Source organism: Hylaeus volcanicus, chromosome 2, assembly GCF_026283585.1.
Source record: "Hylaeus volcanicus isolate JK05 chromosome 2, UHH_iyHylVolc1.0_haploid, whole genome shotgun sequence".
In the NCBI taxonomy this organism is placed as follows: domain Eukaryota; kingdom Metazoa; phylum Arthropoda; class Insecta; order Hymenoptera; family Colletidae; genus Hylaeus; species Hylaeus volcanicus.
Window position 1 is genome coordinate 5,980,098 of NC_071977.1, and position 11,724 is coordinate 5,991,821.

At 43.8% G+C, this 11,724-nt stretch overlaps 1 protein-coding gene across 6 annotated transcripts in view; it reads right to left on the reverse strand.

Moving 5' to 3' along the window:
- The window catches only part of LOC128872814 (cardioacceleratory peptide receptor), a 52,356-nt gene that overhangs the window by 13,675 nt on the left and 26,957 nt on the right, over positions 1–11,724 (reverse strand). The gene's annotated exons all lie outside the window — the stretch shown is intronic.

Below are 11,724 nucleotides of genomic sequence, written 5' to 3' on the forward strand. Positions count from 1 at the left end.
GTGGAGCACGTCAACCGCAAAATAGGAGAAGTTCGGTGCTCGAGACTCGGTTGAATGGTATTTCCAGCGGATTTGACGACATCGGTCATTTATGGAAAATCGATGCTCGCGGCCGATGCTCCATGCGTCCTTTGCAGCCTCGGAAGTCGTCGACCTGCCATTTTCGACTCAACGGCGGATTATTAGTTTCCATTTCGATACACGGTGCCAGTGCCTTCTCGTGAAGTGGGTGGGATCTCGTTAAGAGAGAAATTTATCGCCGCAGGTTTCGCAGCGAACCACCTGCAACGTCCACGCACACGCATCGCTTTCGTTGCGAGCCCGCGAGATCTAAACGCGAAATACACTCGGACTATTTTCGAATCAAAGCTATTCGATCGGTCGGGGAATAGTCACGCGTTTCGGTCTTGTAACAGGAACTAAAGCAATTACACCAGAGTAGACTCGATTGCTCCGTCATTCTCGAGTAACGGTGTCGTGTTTATTTATTTAAATGTAAAGTAAACGGTCCAATTATCGGCGAATTTCGCGACAATCGAAGCGTCGCAGCTGCGTCGTGATCCGGGATTACAGCGTGGCTGTTACACTTCCGATCGAGTCAGCTCATCGTTTAATTAATTCCAACGAGGCAAATAGTAAAGATAATAACGAAAATTAATTAGCGGAACAGCGATGGCGGCAATGATTAAACGTTCCCTCGATTCCTGGCGACAAAACTCTCTTAATGTTACCGATGCGAAATTTATTCGCGTCGAAACTTAACGCGAATAGGTCGAGATAAAAATACGAAGTGATACAATAGAGTGGCTTTTCTGTGACAATAGCGACGACGATGCGCATATGAATTTTACACGAACTGAAACAGCAAACGATGATGGACGTAGGCGCCATTTGACGTCAAAACATTGAAGACGTACTAAGAAGGGCTTAAATTGAAGGAGGGAGTAGATTAAACAAGTAATTAGAAGACTTCGCGCCGAGGATCGCGCAGAGGAGCCAGCAAAGGCTGGGAATTTATCTCTGCTGTTCAGTTAGAACGTCGCGGCAGAGGAATAATATGCTCGAATTTTTCACACCTGTTGGGAATAATTAAGACGTGAATTTAAAATTCGATGAACAGTAGAGTTCAAACAATAATTAAACAAGGAAATCACCGAACAATTACGCGTTGAATTGTCGATAGTAGCTATCGCGTGCTGGAACAAGGGCTACAAACCGCATCGTAATAATGGAAACAAGGAAGCGACTAACTAACTATGAAATATCTGATATCTATGAAAGTGACACCAGCAGCCAACCTCGTGGAGTAGTTTTACACACGTCTCTCGTCGCAATCAATTCAATGGGCTCGCAAACGTGCGAGCTCGATTAGTGGGATATCGTTATTTCGCTAATTCCGCAAGCTCTGTGCCGATTATAGATCATTAATCAATCCCGATTGGAATTCGGATCACGTTTTCGTTGCACATGCCGATACGGAAGTGTTTAATTAACTAATCAAGGTTTCGATAGTCTATTAAGCTATGTAATCTATTATCACGGTGGCGTCAAATCGGAGCCTATATTTACGATTTCTGTTGTGGCTGCACTGTATGTCTCACCGAAATGAATTCTTATTTCTAAAAAAAAAAAATTTTACAACAAACTTTATAGCGTTGGCGCTCTCGTGGCAGCTCTAAAATTGCAGTGGGGATTATCACGCGCCTTTTAGAGAGGGAATCGTTCAGAGAAGATTCACCATCCCTATGGATTCAAGCTATTATTTCATGAAAATATTTCCTTTCACTGAAACAACACAACAATAATTGACCTGTCATGATGCAATGTTTCCAGGATTTTTCGCTTAGTTGATTCGCTCTAACTGCGAGCACTGAATCCGCTTGTTCGCGATTTAAAAGCAGCACGTTTCAATAGCACGAAGTGAAGGATACGGATAATTGTTTCACCTGCGAGACAACTGAATCGAAATAGATTAGAAACAGCTGATGCATCCTCGACGTTCTCCATGGACCGTTGATGAACCGAGTTTACGTCCGATGGAACTGGCACAGCTGAGGTTCTCATTGGGATTTGCCATATGGTCAGATCGTCCATACAGGACTCCGCAATGCATATCGATGCGACTATCCGACTAACGACTCGATTTATATGTCCATCCCGCGGTTGAATTTTACGATTATTCGCGGAAATTGGTTCAACCGAGTAATGTCATTATGACGTTAAAACTTGATTATACGTTCCGTTATGTTTCCAATCACAGAATTTCTGATCTTATAAAACTTACAAGTTTACTGCAACCGATGCATATTCTCCCCTTGCTCCCCTTGTAACAATCCATACCGTGTCGAACTCGACTGTACAACTACGTCCAATATGGAAGCTATGACACAGACGTATCGATTGATCAGATAATTCTCCATCGGACGTCCTAGTCTGTGACCCGAGTTAACATCTAATTCTTCTTGCCATTCGGTGGTCAATTTGCCATTATGTATTCCGACGCACCAGTTCAAAGGACTACGTACAATTTTATATTCGAAATGATGTCTCGAGTTTATGAGTTCTTTGATAGTAGTACCTTTACTATTCACTATCTGGTACTTTTACATCGGTGAAAAGTACAGTTTCGAAACACAGATGGAAAAGTATCACCAAAAAATATTGAAAATTCATTGAGCTACAACATTGGACCTCTGTGACGTGAAAACGACCTGGGAACCTCTCAAATTGGAATGGACGGTTTTCCACAGGAATATTTCGACTGGTAAATGAATAAAGAGGACACGATACATTTTTGAAAACTCGAACATCACGTACAGATTGCCCTATTTCTTTTTGAATATTTCAAAATTTGTGGATGGTTTCCCAAGTCTCCGCGGTGTAATTCGATAATCTTGAAAGTTAGACTCGACCAGATTCAACCCAGAGGAGGGTTAACAGTTCACCTAAAGCCACTCATAAAATCGAGGTTTATCTTCGAATATCCAGCCGGATACAACCCCTCGAGAGATCAGGGCGTTTACAAACTCTCGAGGCAGCCTACACGGATCGAAACAAAGGGCGCTGGAATCCGTACTGCTCGAATAAGCGTCCGAACAAAGCCACCGGTTCAAAGCCACTTAGCAGGTAGCGTTAACGAAAGTTAACGCGGTCGCGAAATCCTCGCAACGCCGTATTTTCATCGAGCGATAATAAGATCGTTTCTCGAACGGAATGGCGGTGTTTCGTGCGTGAGCCAATTGGCCGAGAAAAGTTGCATGTGCAACGTTATCCACGCCTTTCGCAGGTGGAGACTCGCGTGTGGCTCCGTGGAGACTGGCGTTAGCTTTTCACCTTACACGGATGCGTTTCTCTTCGGGACTCCGGTTCGATCGTTTTAGAACCGCGCGCCATCTTGGTTTACGTAACCACCCACCGTTTTCGTTTAATTTCCCGCAGAGAACGACGTCGGATTGCTGGAGGACGCGGTAACTCAAGGCTGAAACAGGTGTCCCTAGGGATCTCCTCGTAACACCATTTTTCGATTCAGAATAAACTCGCTTTGACGTTGCACGAACGTAAAACGCACTCGGAGAATCAGATACTGGAAATACATTCGAGTCGAACAGCGTTTGGTTTGGTTCATCGAAGACTGCACGCGATACTCGACCAGGTACGATGCTTTATTTTGAAGTTTCGATTGTTAGCGGTATATGAATAATAAAGGCATTAATGCACGACTGGGTAAACTAATATACTTTGAAATTAATCGAATTGTAGCGTGGATAGAGCATGGGCAAAAGGAATGGTTTCCGTGCAATTAATTTTCGAAAAGAACTCAACAGAGATTGTCAAGTAATCTTGCAATGGAATAGAGGTCAAATTTAGTAAGCCCGGAATGTCACCAGCGGTATCGAGGTCTCGTGGTTCTCTAACCATGGTCCTTAGGGAACCGAAATGAATATTACTGCGACTTCAAAGGGTGCTATCTAACCGCATAGATCGTACTCTGCATCTGGTTAGATTGAAACACGAGCTCCTTTCGCACAAGCAGAGCGTGAATTGGGATCCGCGTTACTTTTGGAAGGGAAACGACGCGTATTACCTCGTTGGAAAGGTGTCGAATCTCGACTGGATAACACGAGATCGGCCGTTTAGGCTAGATAAAATAATTGGAGGTAGGTTAGGGTTATTTTCTCTAGGTTCGACATTCTGATAAAGTGGTGGCATCAAATTTAGCTCGTGCAATAGTCTCTAAGAATTCTAAATGTCCGGATAGTTACGGAATAGAAACCCTGGGGGTTGAGGATCGTAGTGTTCCCAACTTCGAGACGTCGTTAGAGGCGAGGTAATCCTTTCCTATCATACAAATAACGGATAACCTATCGAAGGAGAGGAGAAAACAGCGTAGCCATCGTCGTCACGAGTCTTCGTTTGTCCAAGAAGATGGAACGAATTTCGAAAGTGGAGAAGTTGGCGCCGGCCGGCAATAATCTTCCCACGCACCGGATTTGGCCAGTTTTTCGGAATACATTTGCCTAGAGGTGATTTCTCGGGTACGTCGCTGATCCACGGATTACTCGTTCGGGGGGTTGTGGGTGGACAGCGAGGGGTAGCTTCTTCTAGTCCGGGTACTTCTTCCCGAACGGCAAATTACCTTGGAGCCATCGGCGAGAAAATATCGCCGAGTCGACGGAAACCATGGTTCCCGCGTAACTGCCACATTGGCCTTCTCCTTTTTTTCTCCCCTCTTTCGTTCAGCACCGAATTTATGCTTTCAACGTCATCGTGCGCGTGACACAGAACTATTGGACAAGTTCGAGTGTTCGAATCTCCTGACGCGTAGCTGTTTTCCGACAGCCGTGCGAAGACGTCGAGAAAATCCATGTCTTTTTACGCCAGCCACACAGGCCGACGCAATTTTATGCTTTCGATTAACTCGCTGGATTTGATGCCTTTATGGCGGCGCCACGCAATATCGCAGTATCGCCATGCACACTGCTCGACGAGCTCTCCTCTATCGTTCGCCGTGCACGCTGCGCGCTAACAATAAAAGACAAATTCGAAATTTCCATTCGAATTTTTTCACAGAAAAGGCCGGACGTCGAGCTTGAAAATTTTACAAAAATCTCGCCGTAGGCAACTCTCGCGTGTGATATTTCGGAATCTTTTCATAGGAAGCTGCGAGTTTCGAAAGCAGTCGTGTATTCGGCACGACTTGGCTAACGCGTCTGTCTATTACTCACTGATTCTACTTGCGCGTCGGTGTATGAAGATATCGACGGTGCTATTATCTGTTTCCCGTCCATGTTAGTATCTTACAACTACTTGCAAGTAGTTGGAACTAGTTGATGCAGATAATACCGCACCACTTTGTACGAACACCCGCGCAAGTAACGAGCAATGGACAGGCACGGTAGATATAATGTACCGTATATTGAATTGCAAATTCTTAAATAATTAAGATAGAGAATTTATAGGACGTAATTATACTTTGCACGTATCGAATATTCGTTTGTTAAGTTCTCCAAGTCTAGGAATTTATTTCCCATTCTTTAATTTCGCGACAGAAGAAGAAGTTGAAGTATTGGTACACTTTTTTCAACGCGAGGCATGGAGATAGTACCGAGCGGAACGAGATACGGAAGAATTTTAATAAACGAGACTCCATTAAACGAAGAAAAGGTACGCGGGATAGAGCATCAGAAGCGTCAAAGGCTATCGTTGCGTTGATCCCCAAGCATCCTTCAAAGGTTTCCTAAAAGTACCTTTCATGGCATTTTATTACCTCTTACGTCGAGGCACGGACGAGGATCGAAGAAACTAGTTGAAATCTCGAGGGATGCTCCGGCATTGTCAAGATTGGGGAAACAAGTTGAAGTCTCGAGGAGCACTTCGGCCTCGCGAACTTGTCAATGCATTTTCTGTTCTTTTTTTCACAGGAAAGTCCAGTCAATGGCATCGTTCGATTCGAGCAGTCGAACGATCGACCTCACCGCCAACCCTCTGCTGGGGAAAAACCGTGAAAGGGGTCGAAATCGATAGCTGCGATCAGCGTTCAACCGATCCTCGGTCGGCTCATTAGTTCGCGTGTCTCAGGTTCAGCTATTATTCGCTCGCGATTGGAAATCACCCGTTACCTTGACACGCGCGAGCGCAACAGTTGAAACAGAGTCTCCGACGTATAGAATTGCGCGATACTTGGTCGGGATTTAGAATTGTCCGTTTTCGTAAAAAGCAAAACAGAGGTCAACGACTGCGGTTACGATAACACGATACGCGTTAAAATATAGAAAATCGAGAATAAATATTTTATTGCAGCGCTGGGAGCGTTGGATGGATTTCTCGCGATCGATGCAAATTGGCATGCTTTTTAACACACGCGCATTGACACGGCCATGTTTGTCCGACGCGATGTTCTTGTCGCAAAACAACATGTGCTTGTCACGCGCTCTCTCTCTCTCTCTCTATTCGTTCAATCTCGTTGCGACCAATTTTTTTTTTATTCCTATGAGTGAACAAAAACCACGAAAGGTAACCAATTCGTTGATGCGTACGAAGTGAAACAAAAAAATCGCCGAAGGCCATAAAATGTATTCTCGTGAAAGAGTTTCAGAACTGTTTCCAACAGTGGAAAAAAAACACTGGGGACGAATGTGGTCGTCGAGATCACTTGAAAGGTGACGAGATTACGAAACTTCCACGTTTTCACTCACGTTTCATTTCTGTTCTTGCGGTATAAACTCTTAAAATGACAAATAAAAATCCTTAATTATTTCGAGCAACGATGATTAGTAGGAACGATGGCGATGACAAACTGTCCCCCTAAACGGGATCCTTTCATTATCAAAAACGACTGAGTCGCAAAAGAGTTAGCGATTTTGGGGTTCTGAATGGTTTATGACTCGGTCGCTCCTATTACCCTGTAATTTCGCGGCTCGTAAAAAAAACAGACGCTGATTTAGTGTCTCGTTTCGCGGCGGTACGTGCTGGCGCAGCGGTGGCACCGCGTTAAAAGAAAGTCTGGCCGTGGTTTAGAGGTGACATTAACCCACTTAATCCATCGCGAACAGGCACAATGTATAACCGTAAAAATCTGTTACACGTAATCGCGGGTTATCATTAATTTCCTTTCCTCTGGTTAGCGATCACTGGCAGAGGAAGGGACTCTTTGACCGTCGCGGTGGCCGCGGTTCCGCTTCGAACTCGACCATGTTGTGTATTTTCCTTTTTAATTGCCTCGTTCAGGACAAATATTCCGACGTGCATAGTTCAAGAATAGCTATTTCGTTTAGTAAACGAGTTTTATATCAAATTATTTGTGGTATTTTTTTTTCGCGAACATGTAAACGAATATTCTTTGTGTGTTACAATTATTCCCGAATTGGTCGTTGACAAATTTCTAGTAAATGATAATTCTGACAATTTCTCCGATTCGATACTTTCGATGTTAAATACGTTGACGTCGAGGGAAGACGACTATGATAATTTCGTTAAGATGTCTCCGAAACACCAGTTCTCCTTTGCGTTGAATATCTTCTAGTGGTATTTGACAATCTACAAACGTATTTTAATATCATTTTCGCGCCAAAAAGGGAAACAACGCGCTGAAGATAGTTAAATTGCAGATAGTTGCGGAGGCCATAGTTGAAATTATGAGTTATTCATGACGTGGCGAAATCTTGGTAATTTTGTGCAATTATTTTCTTATCGAAGGTAACGTCGCTTAATACTTCGAGTGCTGCGCAAAAGTGTCCATTATCATTAAAGTAGGAATAATTAATAATTCATTGTAGTAGAACGAGAATTGTTCTCAATGATTCTCACGTTTTTCCTTTTTCAAAGAATAAATGAATTCCTTTATTCGTTATTGTATATCCACTTGCAATTCTCTTTAACAAATATTCTGTATGCATGATTGAAGCGCGAACGAATCAAACATGCGTGAAATTCGAGCGCATGCTGCTTCGTAGATAGGATTGCTCAATCGCCTACCAAAGGGAACTTCTTCAAATATTTAATCGAGTAATCGGATGTTCTCTAAAATTTACATTCGCGACACGCTCGTTGTTTACGTTTTCTTTACTTTTCTAACGCAGCCAGGTTTTTAATCGCTTTCGAAGGCAGATGGTTGTTTACAACGACAACACGCCACGGAATTGAAGCATGGAACATCGCAATTTTTGGCAAACGAACATTTTTGCGACATCGAGATACAGAAGCTTATTAAACACAGGCAGTCCAATTGTTCTTTTATTTCGCAATACTGTTGTAGTCTTCGAGTGTAAAATTGCCAATTTTCACAAATTTAGGAAACCCTTTCAGATGCGTTCAAACGAACGACTGCGAGTTGTAACGTCTACACAGCGATAACAATTGTTGTAACGCGGTGTTTCGTTATCGAGGTTAGTAAATCGACAAGCATAAGCACTCGTGGAAACCGGCTGTTCTTTATCCGATAGATCGATAGCGTTTGTCGAAGGGACCGATTCGAAATTGTTCAATCCCTTCGAATCGTATCAAATCTATCTTCCTTTAAGCCGACGCGATTAAAAAATAGAAGAAATAATATCCACTGTATTTAAGCGCGGTCACGAAGAGATTAAAACCGCGTTTAAAGAGAAATAGAATTTCGAAGCATTGAAATCCCGAGGAAGAATTATTATCCAGTAATAACGATTCGTACAAACGTTGCAGGCACGGCGACGAACGGAATAAGTAATGAGTTCCAGATGAGTATTCTGAACGAGGATCGAATGAACTTGATTTCATTAATTACCCTATTCACAGTAATAGAGCGGTGCTGACTATGCACGAATGGGAAATCAGTTCTATGCGTTTCGTGGCGAGAAGCGGAGGTGTCATTAGATTAGATTGTAAATTATGGCAATAGCGAAACCGCGCGTTGCAAAAGTTACGAATCAATCCGGCACACGGTTACTGTACACCCTCCGCATTTGTGCATTTTATTTTTCGTGTTCTATACATTAGCAGACGTTCTCGCGTATATTTGCGTATTTCCACTTGTAATAAATGCATAAATATCCGCGGTCCAATTACGAGGTAAAAAGTAATCCGCGTAACAAGCGAACCCGTTACGGCCACGAAGTGAAAATAAATACTTGTTCATACCGAGGATCTTACCCAGAAAACGATAAAAAATTAATCCCGAGGAAAAGAGCGGCGTTACGTAGAAAGTACACTAGTTAAAAGTTTTTCTTCCCCTAGAACGCCCACGCGAGATTGTCTTCGAGAAGCAATGGAAAGAAGCTCGCCAAAAAAATGGCAGGTAGTATATCGCGATTTAAACGTGCACGTTTCCATTGGACCCTTCATCCTCCTTCTCCTCCTCCTCCTCCTCCTCCTCCTCCTCGTCCTCGTCCTCGTCCTGTCACGGGGGTATGTCCTGTTCCCCCTCAGGATCAATCCGGAACGCGGCGAATCGATCAACGGAGTTTCTCCCCGTGTTATCGTTCTCTCGACTCGCTACGCAGACGGATAAGAATTTTATTGACTCGGTGGTGTACGAGCGTGGGAGTTTTACTCGACCCACGCGGCTGGGGACAGTGTTTAGGACGGGAAGTTGATATCCGGCGGGGCTTTCGCGAGGACATTTGTCGGGAGGAGTTTCCTCGATGGTGGACGAGATTTATATTACGAGGCCTGGGTGTGCCGTGAAAAGGTGAACTCGATTCCATCACCCACACCTCGCGCGATACGTACTCTTCCTTATCGGAATCGTTTGTAAAGCGATAACGGAGAGTTCGGAATTAACTCTGGCGTACACGTAACGCCGATCGCGAAAGAAACCCGAGACAAGTATCGTCGAAAAGGGAGATCCCAATCGCACCTCTGCGATTTTCTCGTCCCTCCTTACGCAAAACGAGCTGTCGCGATAACCTTGCTCCAAGCTTGCAGTCTCTCCTCTTCGTGGCGAACGAAATTCAATTGCGCGCAGGGTGTGTCGGTGTCGGTGCGCTCGTGGAGAATCTATTATCAATGAAACCCCTTTCTTTATTTTGTTAGTCTGGTACGGTAGTCCAGTCACGAATGAAGAAGAATTCTTTCTAGCTTTTTACTTCAATCCTCATCGGTAGAATGTGCTATTCTATAAAGTAGATCTCGAATTCTCGAATCGCGTTATCCATTCTTATCGAGACAACGGCGAGCCACCGTGGTAAATGAAAATAAACATGTTTCGAATTTACTCGCGGCGTATCGTTTGCGCGCGATAATAAAGAAAATGCAAATTTCCGGGGATTGATAAATTCACCTAGAGTAAATAAACAGATTTTCGTTTCCAAAAATGAAGCTTTATTATTCGATCTATAGACATATTGTTCCCAATTATTCAGTTTTCCTTTTGGGTCAGTCAAGAGTGTTCCTTCTTTGAATTTATTTATAGTCCTTCCTCATGGTTAAGGATTTCTAAAGCGTATTCAAGAGCGTCCCCCGCAGCAGTTGGTGGAAAGTGAAATTTTCATCCAAACGAAAGAATAAATGTAGGGTGAAAGGTGTCCTCAGGGTCGCCAGGACGGAGAAAATTTAAGTTCCATCGACTATACTCGCGACGACGACCTTAACGGGGGAAAGTGCTTCGTGGAGGGTCGCCGCGAAAAATCTGATGAGACGAGAATGCCCCTGGCTCGTTCCCATCGAGTGAAATTGAGATGAAAAGTCGGACGTTGACCCGTCCTTGGGAGGAAGGAAACTTTCGTCGCCAGGACTCGTCTGCTCGACGATTTTCCATTACTCGAACCTTAAGTAGGACTCGCACCTACTTGCTATCGAAAATTATTATCGATAGAGTTCCAGGCATAAAATTCAGAAAGCTATGTCTCAAGATTCCAGAGCACAAGGCTCGATTAATTCGCAAAGATCGCCTTGTAAATGTTCGTCTGGACCAGAATACTCCCTTAATATGCATGCATTTCTCCGCTGGGGAGACTTCGTAAAGTGCACTCGCAATTTCCGACGTTTCCGCCTTTCCGCCTGTCTACCGCTTTCACGTGCACACGACTGTCATGAATACGTGAATTCTAGCCGTAGCGTGGGTTGTCAGGACTCGTTGCGTTAGCAGGACCTCGACGTTTCTTTGTCATCGTATATTGTAAGCCGATCGCAGCTGCGGCGAGATCAAAGCGATCTGATCGCTAATGGTGTGTCCGGCACGCGTCTGGCGCCGTACTTCCTCTCGAGGAGTCCAAGAATCCAGTTCATCGTATCCCAAATGAGTCCCATCTTGCTTCTTCTATCGTTTCCCATAAATTGACAAGTTCATTTCTCCTTGCACTCTAGAATAGCAAATGACCATAGTAATTTTGTCGGAGGGACTCCAATTATCGGAACGGTCGCTTTAGGAAATCATAGAAAATATGGATCAAGAATTTTATGGGGTGTAAACGATGCTTTTTACTTTCGAGTGGGACAAGCTCGCTCCGAGAGTTAAAGATCGTCGACGTCTCTAAGCTCTATCAATAGCAAATTGTTTCCATAGGCGACGATTCCACTCTAGTTCCACAGTTGCGTCAGTGCGATACGCTGGTTAATTACTCTTGGGAGATTCGTCTCAGAGCACATACACTATCGGTCGTTAATTTCAATACACCACAATCCAACTATCTATCTACAGTGAGTCCCATTAATATTCGTACCCTCTGTGTCTGCTACAAGAATACGTCTCAATTAAGTGATAGGTTTGATGTTTCCAAATAAATGTTTCATTATAAATATGTACATGAATAA